The 12,716-nt window shown below is 31.9% G+C and overlaps 1 protein-coding gene across 3 annotated transcripts in view; it reads right to left on the reverse strand.

Annotated features, from left to right (window-relative positions):
• The window catches only part of SGCZ (sarcoglycan zeta), a 1,203,249-nt gene that overhangs the window by 212,392 nt on the left and 978,141 nt on the right, over positions 1-12,716 (reverse strand). The gene's annotated exons all lie outside the window — the stretch shown is intronic.

Raw genomic sequence — 12,716 nt, forward strand, 5'->3', positions numbered from 1 at the left:
ATTAGCTGCTTAATTTTTTATTGCACTGAAATACATGTAACATAAAATTTACTCTAGAATAATTTTAAAGTGTATAATTAAGTGGCAGTTAGTACATCAACGATGTTCTGCAACCATTATTACTATCAAGTTCCAGAAATTCTTCAGCATTCCAAAAGAATATCATGTATCTTTTAATCCATCACTTCCCATATCTCCCTACCGCCAGCCACTGGTAACGTCTAACCTGCTCTCCGTCTCCGTGGCTTTGACTATAATGGGTATTTCATGCAAATGAGCTTATATAATAAATGACCTTTTTGGTCAGACTTTCACTTAGCATGATGATTTCAAGGGTCATTCATGTTGAAATGCCATATTATCTAACAGTATTTCAATCCTTTTATAGTTTAATAACACTCCATTATATGGATTTACCATATTCATGTTGAAATGCCATATTATGTATTTCAATCCTTTTATAGCTTAATAATACCCCATTATATGGATTTACCATATTTTATCCATCCATCCACTGATGGACATTTTAGTTTTTTCTACATTTTGGTCAATGTAAATAGTACTGTAATGACCATTTGTGTACAAGTTTTTGTTTGACCACGTGTTACCAATTCTTTGGCTGCAAAGTTAGGAGTAGCATTAGCCATATGTTACTTCTTTTTATCTTTTGGATGACTGTGAAAATATTTTCCATGGGGCTGTCCTATTTTACATTTCAACCAATAATGTGTGAGTGTTTCAATTACTCCACATTCTCACCAGTACTTGTTAATTTATGTCTTTTGTGTTTCAGTTATTCCAGGGGACTGCAATGATATCTCATTGTGGTTTTTATTTGTGTTTTCTTGATGGCTAACAATACTGAACATCTTTATATACTTGATATCTATTTGTGTATCTTCTTTGGATAAATGTCTATTCATGTTATTTGTACATTTTGTAATTCAGTTGTCTGTTTTTAATTATAGGGATTCTTTATGTATTTTGGATATTAGAATTTTATCAGATATATTAATTGAAAATATTTTCTCACATAGTAGGATTTTTTTTTTACTTTCTTGATACTGTCCTTTAATGAGTATTTTTTTAATTATGAAGAAGTATAATTTATCTATTATTTCTCTTTGGTTGTTTATGCTTTTGATATTGTATCTAAGAAACCACTGTCAAATCCAAAGTTACAAAGTAATACCCCTATATTTTCTTCAAATACTTTGGTAGTGTTAGTTCTGATACTTAGGTCTTAGATCCTTTATGAGACATTGTTCAATATAGTGCAGGCAATGGTCAAAAGTCATTTTATATGTAAATATCCACTTATCCTGCACCTTTATGTTGAAGAGATTATTATTTTCCCATCAAATAATCCTTATGCTCCTGTCGAAAGTCAATTGACCATTGCTCTATGTGTCTATTTTTATGCCAGTAACATGCTATTTTGGTCACGATAGCTTTGTATAGAAAGGCCAGAAATAAACTCACACATCTATAGCCTATTGATACTGGCAAAGGCATCAAGTGCACACAATGAGGAAAAGACAACCCCTTCAATAAATGGTGCTAGGAAAACTGTGTATACATATATAGAAAAACTGTATTAGTCCATTTCCACACTGCTATAATGAACTACCTGAGACTGGATAATTAAAAAAAAAAAAAAAGAAAAAGAGGTTTAACTTACTTACAGTTGTACACAGCTGGGGAGGCCTAAGTAAACTTACAATCATAGCAGAACGTGAAGGAAAAGCGGGCACCTTCTTCATAAGACAGGAGAATCAGTGAGTGGCGAACCACCAGACGCTTTTAAACATCAGATCTTGTGAGAACTCAAGCATTATCATGAGAACAGCATGGAGGAAGCTGCCTCCGTGATCCAGTCACCGCCCACCAGGTCCCTTCCTTGACATATGGGGATTACAACTTGAGATGAGGTTTGGGTGGTGACTCAGAGCCAAACCGTATTAAGAATAAAATTAAACCTTATCTCTTATCATATAAAAAGAATTCAAAATGGATAAAAGCCTTAAATGTAAGACTCAAAACTACAAAACTACAAGAAGGAAACATAGAGGAAAATTTCCATAACGTTGATCTAGGCAAGGATCTTTTGTATGAAACCTGAGGTACATAGGCAACAAAAGAAAATATAGACAAATGGGATTAGAAAAACTAAAAAGCTCTGCACAGCAAAGAAAATAATGCACAGAGCAAAGAGAAAACCTACAGAATAGGAGAATATATTTGACAACTGCACATCTTATAAGGGGATAATATCCAAAATATATAAGAAACTCAAACAACAACAACAAAATAATGACGTCATTTAAAAATGGGTCAAAAACCTGAATAGACATTTCTCAAAAGAAGACATTCAAATGGCCAACAAATATGAAAAAAATGCTCAACATCACTCATCATTAGAAAAATGCAAATAAAAACTTCAATGAGATGTCACCTCACTCAAGTATGAGTGGCTAGTATATGAAAATCAAAAGACACCCAGTGTCAATAAGAATGTAAGAAAAGTGAACAAATACACTGCTGGTGGGAATGTAAATTAGTACAATTCTTTTGAAAAACAGTATGGAGTTTCCCTCATAAGCTACCAGTAGAACTACCATATGATCCAATCATACCACTACGGAATATATTTCCAAAGGAAAAGAAATCAGTATGTTGAAGAGATATCTGCACTCCTACATATATAGTAACAGTATTCACCATAGCTAAAATATGGAATCAACCTAAAAATCCATCGGTGGATGAATGGATAAAGAAAGTATTGTAAATATGTACAATGAAATACTATTCAGCTATAAAAAATGAAATCCTGTTGTTTGCAGCAACATGGATGAACTTGGAGGACATTAAGTAAAATAAGCCAGGCACAGAAAGATATCACTCATATGTGGAATCTAAAAAGTTTTTATCATAAAAGTACAGAGTAAAAGAGCGGTTACCAGAAAATGCGGAGAGTCAGGGAAAGAGGTGACTATGGTGAGAAATTATTAAATAGGCACAAAGCTACAGTTGGGAGAAATAAGTTCTAGATATCTATTGTCTAGTAGGTTAAAGAGAGTTAACAATAATGTATTGTACATTTCAAAATAGCTAGAAGAGGGGTTTTTGAATGTTCTTACAGCAAAGAAATGATAAATTTTTAAGGTGATAGATATGCTAATTACCTTGACTTCATCAATACAAGATTTATACAAGTAGTAGTGCATAAATATTTATGATTATGTGTCATTCATAATTTTTTAAAAAGAAAAAATCAATTGACCCTAGATTGCTAAATTTATTTGTGCACTTTTATGCTGGTACCATACTCTCGAATACTTTAGCTTTGAAGTAATCCTTAAAATTGAAAAATGTTAGTTGTCTAAACTCTTTCAAGATAGTTTTCACCATTCTGGGTACTAGTTGTTTTACTAATAAATTACATTAATATATATTTTAAATTTTAGAAGACAAAAAAATAAACAAAAAGTTCTTATTCTTAATTCAGGAAAATATATATATGTATTTTTTTACTTTGGTACAACTTTCTTACAGTGGAGTTAGAGGAGTATTTGTGTGCACACTTTTCTATTCCTCTCTTTAGGATTTAAAGAAAACTTGGGTATAGGAGAATTATTTATCAAAGTTGTTTTCTTTTTTTTATTTTATTATTATTATACTTTAAGTTTTAGGGTACATGTGCACAATATGCAAGTTAGTTACATATGTATACATGTGCCATGCTGGCGTGCTGCACCCATTAACTCGTCATTTAGCATTAGGTATATCTCCTAATGCTATCCCTCCCCCCTCCCCCCATCCCACAACAGTCCCCAGAGTGTTTTCTTATGAAAATTCAAGTCAACCCTATCTTTGCTGGGCTTCTTCCACTTACCAAAAACACAAATTTTACTCTATAATTCACATCCTCACTTTCTGTCTAAAAGTCCCAGCTACTTTAATAACACATTCAGCCAGAAGAAAGGAGATAATAATTGGCTTTTCTAATCTTCTCTCCATTAGGTTAAGAAATAATGCATCATTTTTACTGGGCAATGTAATAGGTGGAAGCCTCTTTAAGCTACAGGGCTCAAGACTGTGACAGGTAGATACCTAAATTTAATGTTTTATTTTACCAAACATCATTAATTAATCAACGTAATAAAAACTTACCAAGTACGAACTAGGAGCCAGATGCAAGAGATAAATAACAGACTATGGCTTTAATTTTTTCATTTTTCAAATAAGAAAATGAACAAACAATTATAGTAGATATACAAGTGTGATGGAGATTTGCATAAACTAATCTGGGGCAGACATGAGAGTAGCTACTCAATTACGGTCGGTGAAAAGGAAAGTCCGCTGAAGGATGTAGCTCCTAAGCCAATTACCATGACATATAATGATGCCTCAGGTAAAATTTAAGAAAGAAGGAAGTGGAGAAGAAGCAACAGATGCAGTGACATCAACTCAAGAGCGAACAGTAAACTAGAGATCAACAAAGAATTCAACATACTCTGAAGATGAGGCACAAGATAGGGAATGAAGAGACATGCTATTGACGATGGAAAAGGCTGCTTTATTTATGTTAGCTCCTAAAATATTCTATGTTTATATGCTATACCTATGACAATATGGCCTAGTAATGTAGTGCCTGTTGCTGGAGACTATTAAAACTGTCTCACTAAGGTCAAATTGTGGCTCTACCACTTTCTTGATATGTGACATTAGACAGGTTCTTTTATAATTTTGGGCCTCAATTCTTCATCAACAAAATGGAATAATAATAACACCAATATCACTAGGCTCTTCTGAGGATTACATGAAAAAGTAAATAAGCAATGTATTATGTTACACAGAGCAATCCCTCAATATATATATATAATTTTAGTATATTATTATTGCTATTATTTTCCAGCAGTAGTACACAAAGCACATGGTTAGTAGAGTTAATGATGTATAACATCTAGAAAACTTTAAAAAGTTTTTCATGATTATTTAGGTTTCAGGATATGGAGAACAGAATGGTTTTATTCACATCCCTGGGTTAAAATAAATATGATGATTAACCAAATGTATATTGACCCTACAAATTTTTCAGAAGTGATCTAAAAAGTACAGCCAAAAATGTCCTTTTAAGCTTAAATGGAGTCTAAGGAAAGACATTTAAAGAAAATAAAAATCAAAAGAGTATGTGACAAATCACAATTTAGCAACATATACCTAACATAGATGACAGAAAAATCTCAGTGGACAATGGATGTGATATATGTAAGAATGAATTTATTCAACTTTTACTCAGACTCTGTCTGCCACACATGAAAGCCATTTCTTTTTGCTTTTCATCTGCATATAAAAGTAGAATAGAATTCCAGAGAAGAGATATTTCAGTTTTCACAAAGACAAATCTTTGGAAATAATAAAACTCCAATGGTCAAACTAAATGTCTCATGTCCACCTACAGACACCCAGTGATTTCACATTAACATATAGCATTACACAGAATCTTATTCAGTAACTTAGACTTTTAACTCCAAATGGAATTTGTCAGTTTGATACATATGTCAATAATTTCTAGGTAGTGTAATGGATGGCTCAGTTTCTAAATAAAAACTGTAAACTCAAAAATTCTCCAATCTATATAAAACCTTCAAACTAGTTAATGCAAGGTGCATAAGGTTAATTAACAACTGAAAGTCATGGTCTCATGAAAGTATGTTAAATTACAGGGGAATTATTGATCTGAGACGTAGAATTCTTTTCTAAGAGGACTATAATTAAGCATTTTCCAACTTTGTCCCTTTTCAGCAAAGAGTTGGTAAGATTATCCTCGTTGTTATCAGTTGTCTTTAGAAGATCAAAGTAGTAGAAACAAGTGCAATTCAGCTACATTCAGGAGCTAAATCTTAAAATATTTATTTTAATAAATATTTTCATCAATTTTAGTAGTATCAAGTCTAGACATACATATCTCTAAAAACTGGATCAACAATCTATAGAGTACTGTCTTTTCAATTATATATTTAGAACACTATCTTTTCTAGATGGTGATGTGCATATATCAACACATATTGACATTTTTCTGTAGCCAATTGTAATATATTCTAGTTATTACAACCACCAGACATTACGAGTAATTTTGTGATATTGTAGAATTTCTGAGAAACATGTTAAATTATTATGTAGATTAAAAACTCTCCACTTATTTGGAAGTTTTTTAAATAATAATGTCATGATATCAATAGAAATATATTTATGTATATATTTATTTGTGAGCTTCATTTGGGAGAGAGAAAGGTAGAAATATGTCATTCTTACTGATACAACATTACTAAAACCCCCAAGTAATCTAAAAATCACAAACTTTCTTGTGACCATCTGAGAGTTGGAATTGCAAGGCAAGCAGCTACCCAAAAATGTAAGGAGAGAAAGGTACCTCCAAGGAAAGATGGAAACTTACAACTAGAAACATTCTAGAAGAAAATATATAAAAATATTGCTGTGATTTTATCTTCCATAAATTTTCTTAGATATAGTACCAAAATCATGAACCATAAAATTAAATGTGAAAAAACTGTTAAACTTTAAGATTGTTAGGGATGCTCTGATTCTTGAAGAAAACTGAGAAGAAAATAAAAAGTCCAGCTGATCCCTTTAAAAAAAATTTGAAAAAATCACATATATGACAAAGAACTTGTATGTAGAATAGGCAGTCAAATCTCAAAACTCAATAATAAAGCAAAAGCCCAATTTTAATAAATGACAAAAATATTCCAACAAAAATATCTATCGTCTAAAACATATACAGATGTCACATAAACATATGAAATTGCTGTTAGATGTAGGGAAAATGCAAATTAAAACTACAGTGCACTGCCACTAAGTGCCCTTTAAAAATGTCAATAATAATAGTAATAACAATTCTGCAAAGGCCAAGTATTAACAGGAATGTGTAGCAACAAGGATTCTCATACATTTATTGCAATATGGCAATCATTTTGGTAATGCAAAATGGTATAATTTGAAAAACATTTTTTCAATTTCTTGAAAATTAAGCACCTCCTATGTGACCCAGCAGTCTGTATCCTGAGTATTTATTCAATTAATATGAAAACTTATGTCCATACTAAAGCTTTTCTGTAAATGTTTATAGCGACTTTATTTGTAATTGCTGAAAGATGTGAAAAGAAATGTTCTTCAACTGGTGAAATGAATAGGAAACTCTTTATAGTCAATCCATGCAGTGGGTTGCTATTCACCCATGAAAGGGAACAAGATTATTGATGAATGCAAGATGGATGAATCTCAAAATGCACTGTAGTAAATGAATGTAGCCAGTCTCAAAGGCTACCTACTATATGATTCTGCTTATATGATATTCTGGACATGGTGTCGTCACTTGCCATATATACACAGAGTATAATTTACAGTCAAGAATCTGTCCATAATCATTCCTTTTAAAAATAATCTGTAAATTAATTTCACATAATAAGAAATTTTAAAATAGTAGTTAAGGGCTTAGGCTCTATTTTCTAGTTTTCGTGGAGTAAGTAGTGCAGGATTTAACCATCTGCTGTAAAATAAACTGTAACTGAGGGTAATATACATTTTTGGTCATGGACAACAAAAAGTACAGAAATGTGACATATTAAAAAATGAAAACTAATGGGGTGAATTCTACTTTTATGAAGGTTTTCTGCCTGAGGTACTTTCCAAATGACAGTGTAAGAATGTGAAGGCCAAACACATAGCAACCAATACATTGAATGCAAGAGAATTTGGTGTTGCTGAGGTGGCTGGAATTTGGAGCACGGCAGGTAGGGTACTGCACAGGAGGGAACTACACAGAGAAAGAGCCCCACAATTCTGCATAAGTCCCCTATTAGGTCTGTAGCCAAACATAAAGTGGCACATGCACAGGGCCAGTACTCTGCAAAGGCTGTCAGAGAACAGCTACTGGGGAACTATGAGGTACAGTCAGATACTGCTGGTAGTGTAAGTTCAGACAAGAAGGTGGAGAGAGACTCCACTGAACACCCAGAGTTTAGAATTGAGACCACAGAAAAGCCAAACATTAAGTCTAAGGCTACAATAGTTGTAGGCTTGGCCTAAGTAAGCTTCAACCTAAGACTCAACAAGATCTATCTGATCTGGCGGGAGACTAACGTCCTGCCAAAACCAAAGCCAACACTCTTGAAGCAAGGCAATAAAATCCTGACTCTTAACATCATTCTGAATGTATGGAAAACAATAAAAACTACTAGACATGCAGAGAAGCAGCAATGCATGATCCATACCCAGGAGAAAAACTGAGAGTTGCCAGCATATAGTATAAGAAATACTGAGGAAAGTTCTTTAATCCAAAGAAAAATAGATGGAGGTTTGGATTTATATGAAGGATTAAAGTATGTCAGATTTAGTAAATATTTGAATGAATACTTACCATATTTTACATTTGTTAGTTTTAAGAGCTATTTGTTTCTTTAAACAAAAGTAATAGAATTTGAGGGTTTAATCAACATAAGAAACAAAATGTATGCAATAATATATGAAGTTTAGAAAGGGGTAAAACCATACTATTGGAAGGTTCTTCAAGTACATACAGACCCATACAATGTTAATTCAAGGTAGACTAGGGTACATTAAAGTTGCATATTCAAATTCCTAGAGAAATCAAATAAATATAGCCGAAAACCTAAAAGAGGAAATAGATCAGGTCACTAAAGCTATTTACTTAATCTAAAGTATTAAAAGGGGGTGAAACAAATAAAAAAAATTAGACAAATTAAAAAATATGTATCAAAATAAAAGATACAAGCCCAAGCATATAATTAATTACATTACTTGTAAACAGATAAAATAAATTACAAGGGAAAATACAAAATATTTTTAGCTGAATAATTTTTTTTTTTGGACACGGATTTTTGCTCTTGTTGCCCAAGCTGGAGTGCAATGGTGTGATCTCGGCTCACTGCAACCTCCGCCTCCCAGGTTCAAGCGATTCTCCTGCCTCAGCCTCCTGAGTAGTGGGGATTACAGATGCACACCACCATGCTCAACTAATTTTTTGTATTTTTGGTAGAAACGGGGTTTCACCATGTTAGCTAGGCTGGTCTCAAACTCCTGATCTCAGGTGATCCGCCCACCTCAGCCTCCAAAAGTGCTGGGATTACAGGCCTGAGCCACCACACTCGGCCCTGAAGAATTTTTTTAAAAATCTTATAATTTGAGGATATAGATAGACAAAGCTAAAAATTGAGAGAAATATAGACCTTAAAATTTATTTAATAAAGAAAAAAGATTCATAAACAATGTTTTCTAAGAAGCTAGCAAAAAAGGGAGTAAATTAAATTGCAAAATAGATATATAGAAATAAGTAATTAAAATAAGAGAACTTTCTGAAAGATAAAATTTAAAAAAGAGAAAAGCATCAAAAACAGAAGTATCTTATTTGAATTATCAATAAAATTGATAGAAACTCCCATAGAAAGTAACACAGAAGAAAAAAGAGAAAACCAAAATTACCCCTTTCTAGAATAAAAGCAAAGACAATAATATAGAGCACATTAAAGAAATAATAGGAGATATTATAAAGACTTTCATGTATGTAAATGAATCAAATTAGGCAAAATGGAAAAATTCCTTGAAAAATAAAAACTACCAAAACCGACATAAAAAGAAATAGAACATCTAAGTAGCTATATCTGATCCATTTAAATGGCTATTGCTGGGAAGAAAGCTCAGTTGGTAATTTAAAACCTTATCAATAATGAAAAGTATAAGCACAAGTGGCTTTGTTGGGAAACTATTTCAAACTTTTAGACCAACTCTTTCAGAAAATAAGGAGAAGACTTTGCCACTCATTTTAGGAGGGAGAATGAATGGTGATAATACAACTACAAAAAAGTCTTGCAATAAAATGAAGTCACAAAATATTCTTACCAAATATTAACAAAACGGTCCTAGCAATAAATAAGAAGTTATCATGATCAAGTGGAATTTATCCCAGGAATGTAAGATGATTTAAATATTTATTGTGAATTAATATAATTCATAATATTACAGATGACAAAATGAGCAAATAAAAAGATTATTTTAATAGATACAGAAAGATAATTTGACAAAATTTAAAACATATTCATGATAAATACTTTCAGTTCACTAGTTATATAAGGAACTTTCTTCACAGTGATGCATTCCTATGAAAATTCTACTGTAAATACGAATATCATACTGAAGAGAAAAGACTAAAATTTCCTTTTAGATTGGAAGTAAGATAAAGATATCTTCTTTTGTCATTCCTATTCAATATTGTAGTCAGGCCTCACCCAGCATGAGTAAAGAAGAATAAAATACATAATACTAAGTTTGAAAAAACTATTTCATTTGTAGACAAGATAATTTACAGAAAAAATTTTACATAATTCCCAACACTACAATTAGAAACAAAAGTGAACTTAACAGTGCTATAAAATATACCATCAGTATGCCAAAGTCACTTGTATTTCTATATATTGGTAACTAAAAGTGAGCAAGAATATTTAAACTTAATAACATTTATCATGACATTAAAAATTTTATATACTCAGAACAAAATTTCAACAAATATAAGCAGGATCTGTCATTGAAAATTATAAAATATTTCTGAAAGGAATTAATGAAGCCTAATTACATGGATAAATATAATATGTCAATGTATTGGATGACAAAATACTGTTACAAATGTTAATGTTCCCACAAATTGACCAATGGAGTCAATGGAATACTGATCAAATTCTAACTGGTGTGTGTGGGTGTGTGTGATCTTGTAGAAATCAACATTTTTAAATGGAACTAAAAAGAACCCAGAACAGTTCAAACAATCTTGAAAAAATATTTGCATATCTTACACTACTTGACTTCAATATCAACTGTAAAACTTGATTTCAGAATTTACTACTATCAAGAGAGTATTATATTGGTATAAGGAAAGACATATAGGTCAATTGAACCGACTCCAGAAAAAGACCCCAACTTGTAACATAAATTGATTTTCAACAAAGTTGCCAAAGCAATTCAATGGAGAAAGAAAAGTCTTTTAAACAAATGGAATTGAGTATGGAAGAAGTACACATCAATTACCCTCAAACCATGCACATCAACTAATTTGAAATGGTTCATAGGCCTCTACATAAAAGATACAGCTATAAAGCTTCTAGGAGAAAACACGGTACAAAATATTTACAAATTTCAGGTAGTCAAAGATTTCTCAGAACACAGAAAGCACTGTCCATAAAAGTTAAACATGAAATTGGACTTTATTAAAACCTCTGCTCAAAAACAAACATTATTAGATAAAGGAATAGATATAATGTAGACTCATTAAATATATTCACAACATATATATCTGAGAAAGGATTTGTATCAAGAATATATAAACAATTCCTACAAATTACAGTAGGAAAGACACAAAATCCAATAATAATGAACAAAAATTTAAAAATGCAATTCGCAAGAAAAGATATAAAAATAGCCAGTAAGCACATAAAAGAGTGCTCAACATCATTTGCCATCAGGGAAATGTGAATGTCTCTGACAACCACAAAGAAATCCCACACATACTTCTTTAAAAAGCTAAACAGACTAATAATACTAAGTGTTGGCAAGGTTGTAGAGCAATGGGATCTCTTTATATGCTACTGGTAGTATTGTAAAAAATACAACCACTTAAAAAAACTCATCGTTTCTTATAAAGTTAAAACTGTGCCTACTCTATGACCAAGAAATTTATCTACTATGTATTCACCCAAGAGTACTGAATTTATTTCCGAAGAAAAAGAATATAGTATCTTTATTTATTAATAAATTTTGGTACATTCTTACAATAAAATACTACTCATCAATAATAAGTAATGCACTGCTGAATGATCAAACATGGATGAAATATATTTTTCTAAGATTAAAAAAACACAAGAATATACACTATGACTTCATTTTTACAAAGACCAAGAGTAGGCAAAATTGATCTATGGTTTTGCAAGTCTGAAGTGTTTGAATAGTAATTGCTTGGGATTGGCAGGGTGAGACCTGACTGAAGTGGGCTTTAGGAAATAGCAACATTTTGATTGTGATGTGAATTACAAGGATGTATACTTATGAATTACGTTTCAAGGTTGTGTATTTCACTGTACATATATACATATTTTAATTTTAAAAGAACAAAACTCTACAGCTAAATACAGGAAGGAAGGAAGAAAGGAAAAAAGAAGAAAGGAAGTCATAAAGGGAAGAATAAAGGGAGGGAAGGAGGAAGGAAAGAACAAAGAGAGAGACAGGGAGGAAGAAAGGAGGGAGAAAGGAAGGAAGAGAGGGAGGGAGGAAGGGAATGAGGAAGGGAAGAATTTAGGTAGGTAAAGAGAAAAAAATAAAGCTTGCGTTCTGAAGTCAATACAGTATAGTTCATATTCCCAGGTATGCTACTTACTGTATGACCTTGGCCACATTACTAAGGCCATCTACTTTTTTATTTTGTTGCCTAAAAATAACTTTTTAATTGTATTTGTAAGATTGTTATGAAGATTAAATAGCATGACATAGGTATGGAAAGGTTTTAAACTTGGGAGTGCCTCACAATAAGTAATCGCTAGATGGAAGTTATGAGAATGTTGGTCGTATGAGATCGTATGAGAGTATAATGTGGTTTAATTTTGCATTTCCCTGATGATTAGTGATGATCA

The sequence above is a fragment of the Pongo pygmaeus genome, chromosome 7 (assembly GCF_028885625.2).
Source record: "Pongo pygmaeus isolate AG05252 chromosome 7, NHGRI_mPonPyg2-v2.0_pri, whole genome shotgun sequence".
NCBI lineage: Eukaryota > Metazoa > Chordata > Mammalia > Primates > Hominidae > Pongo > Pongo pygmaeus.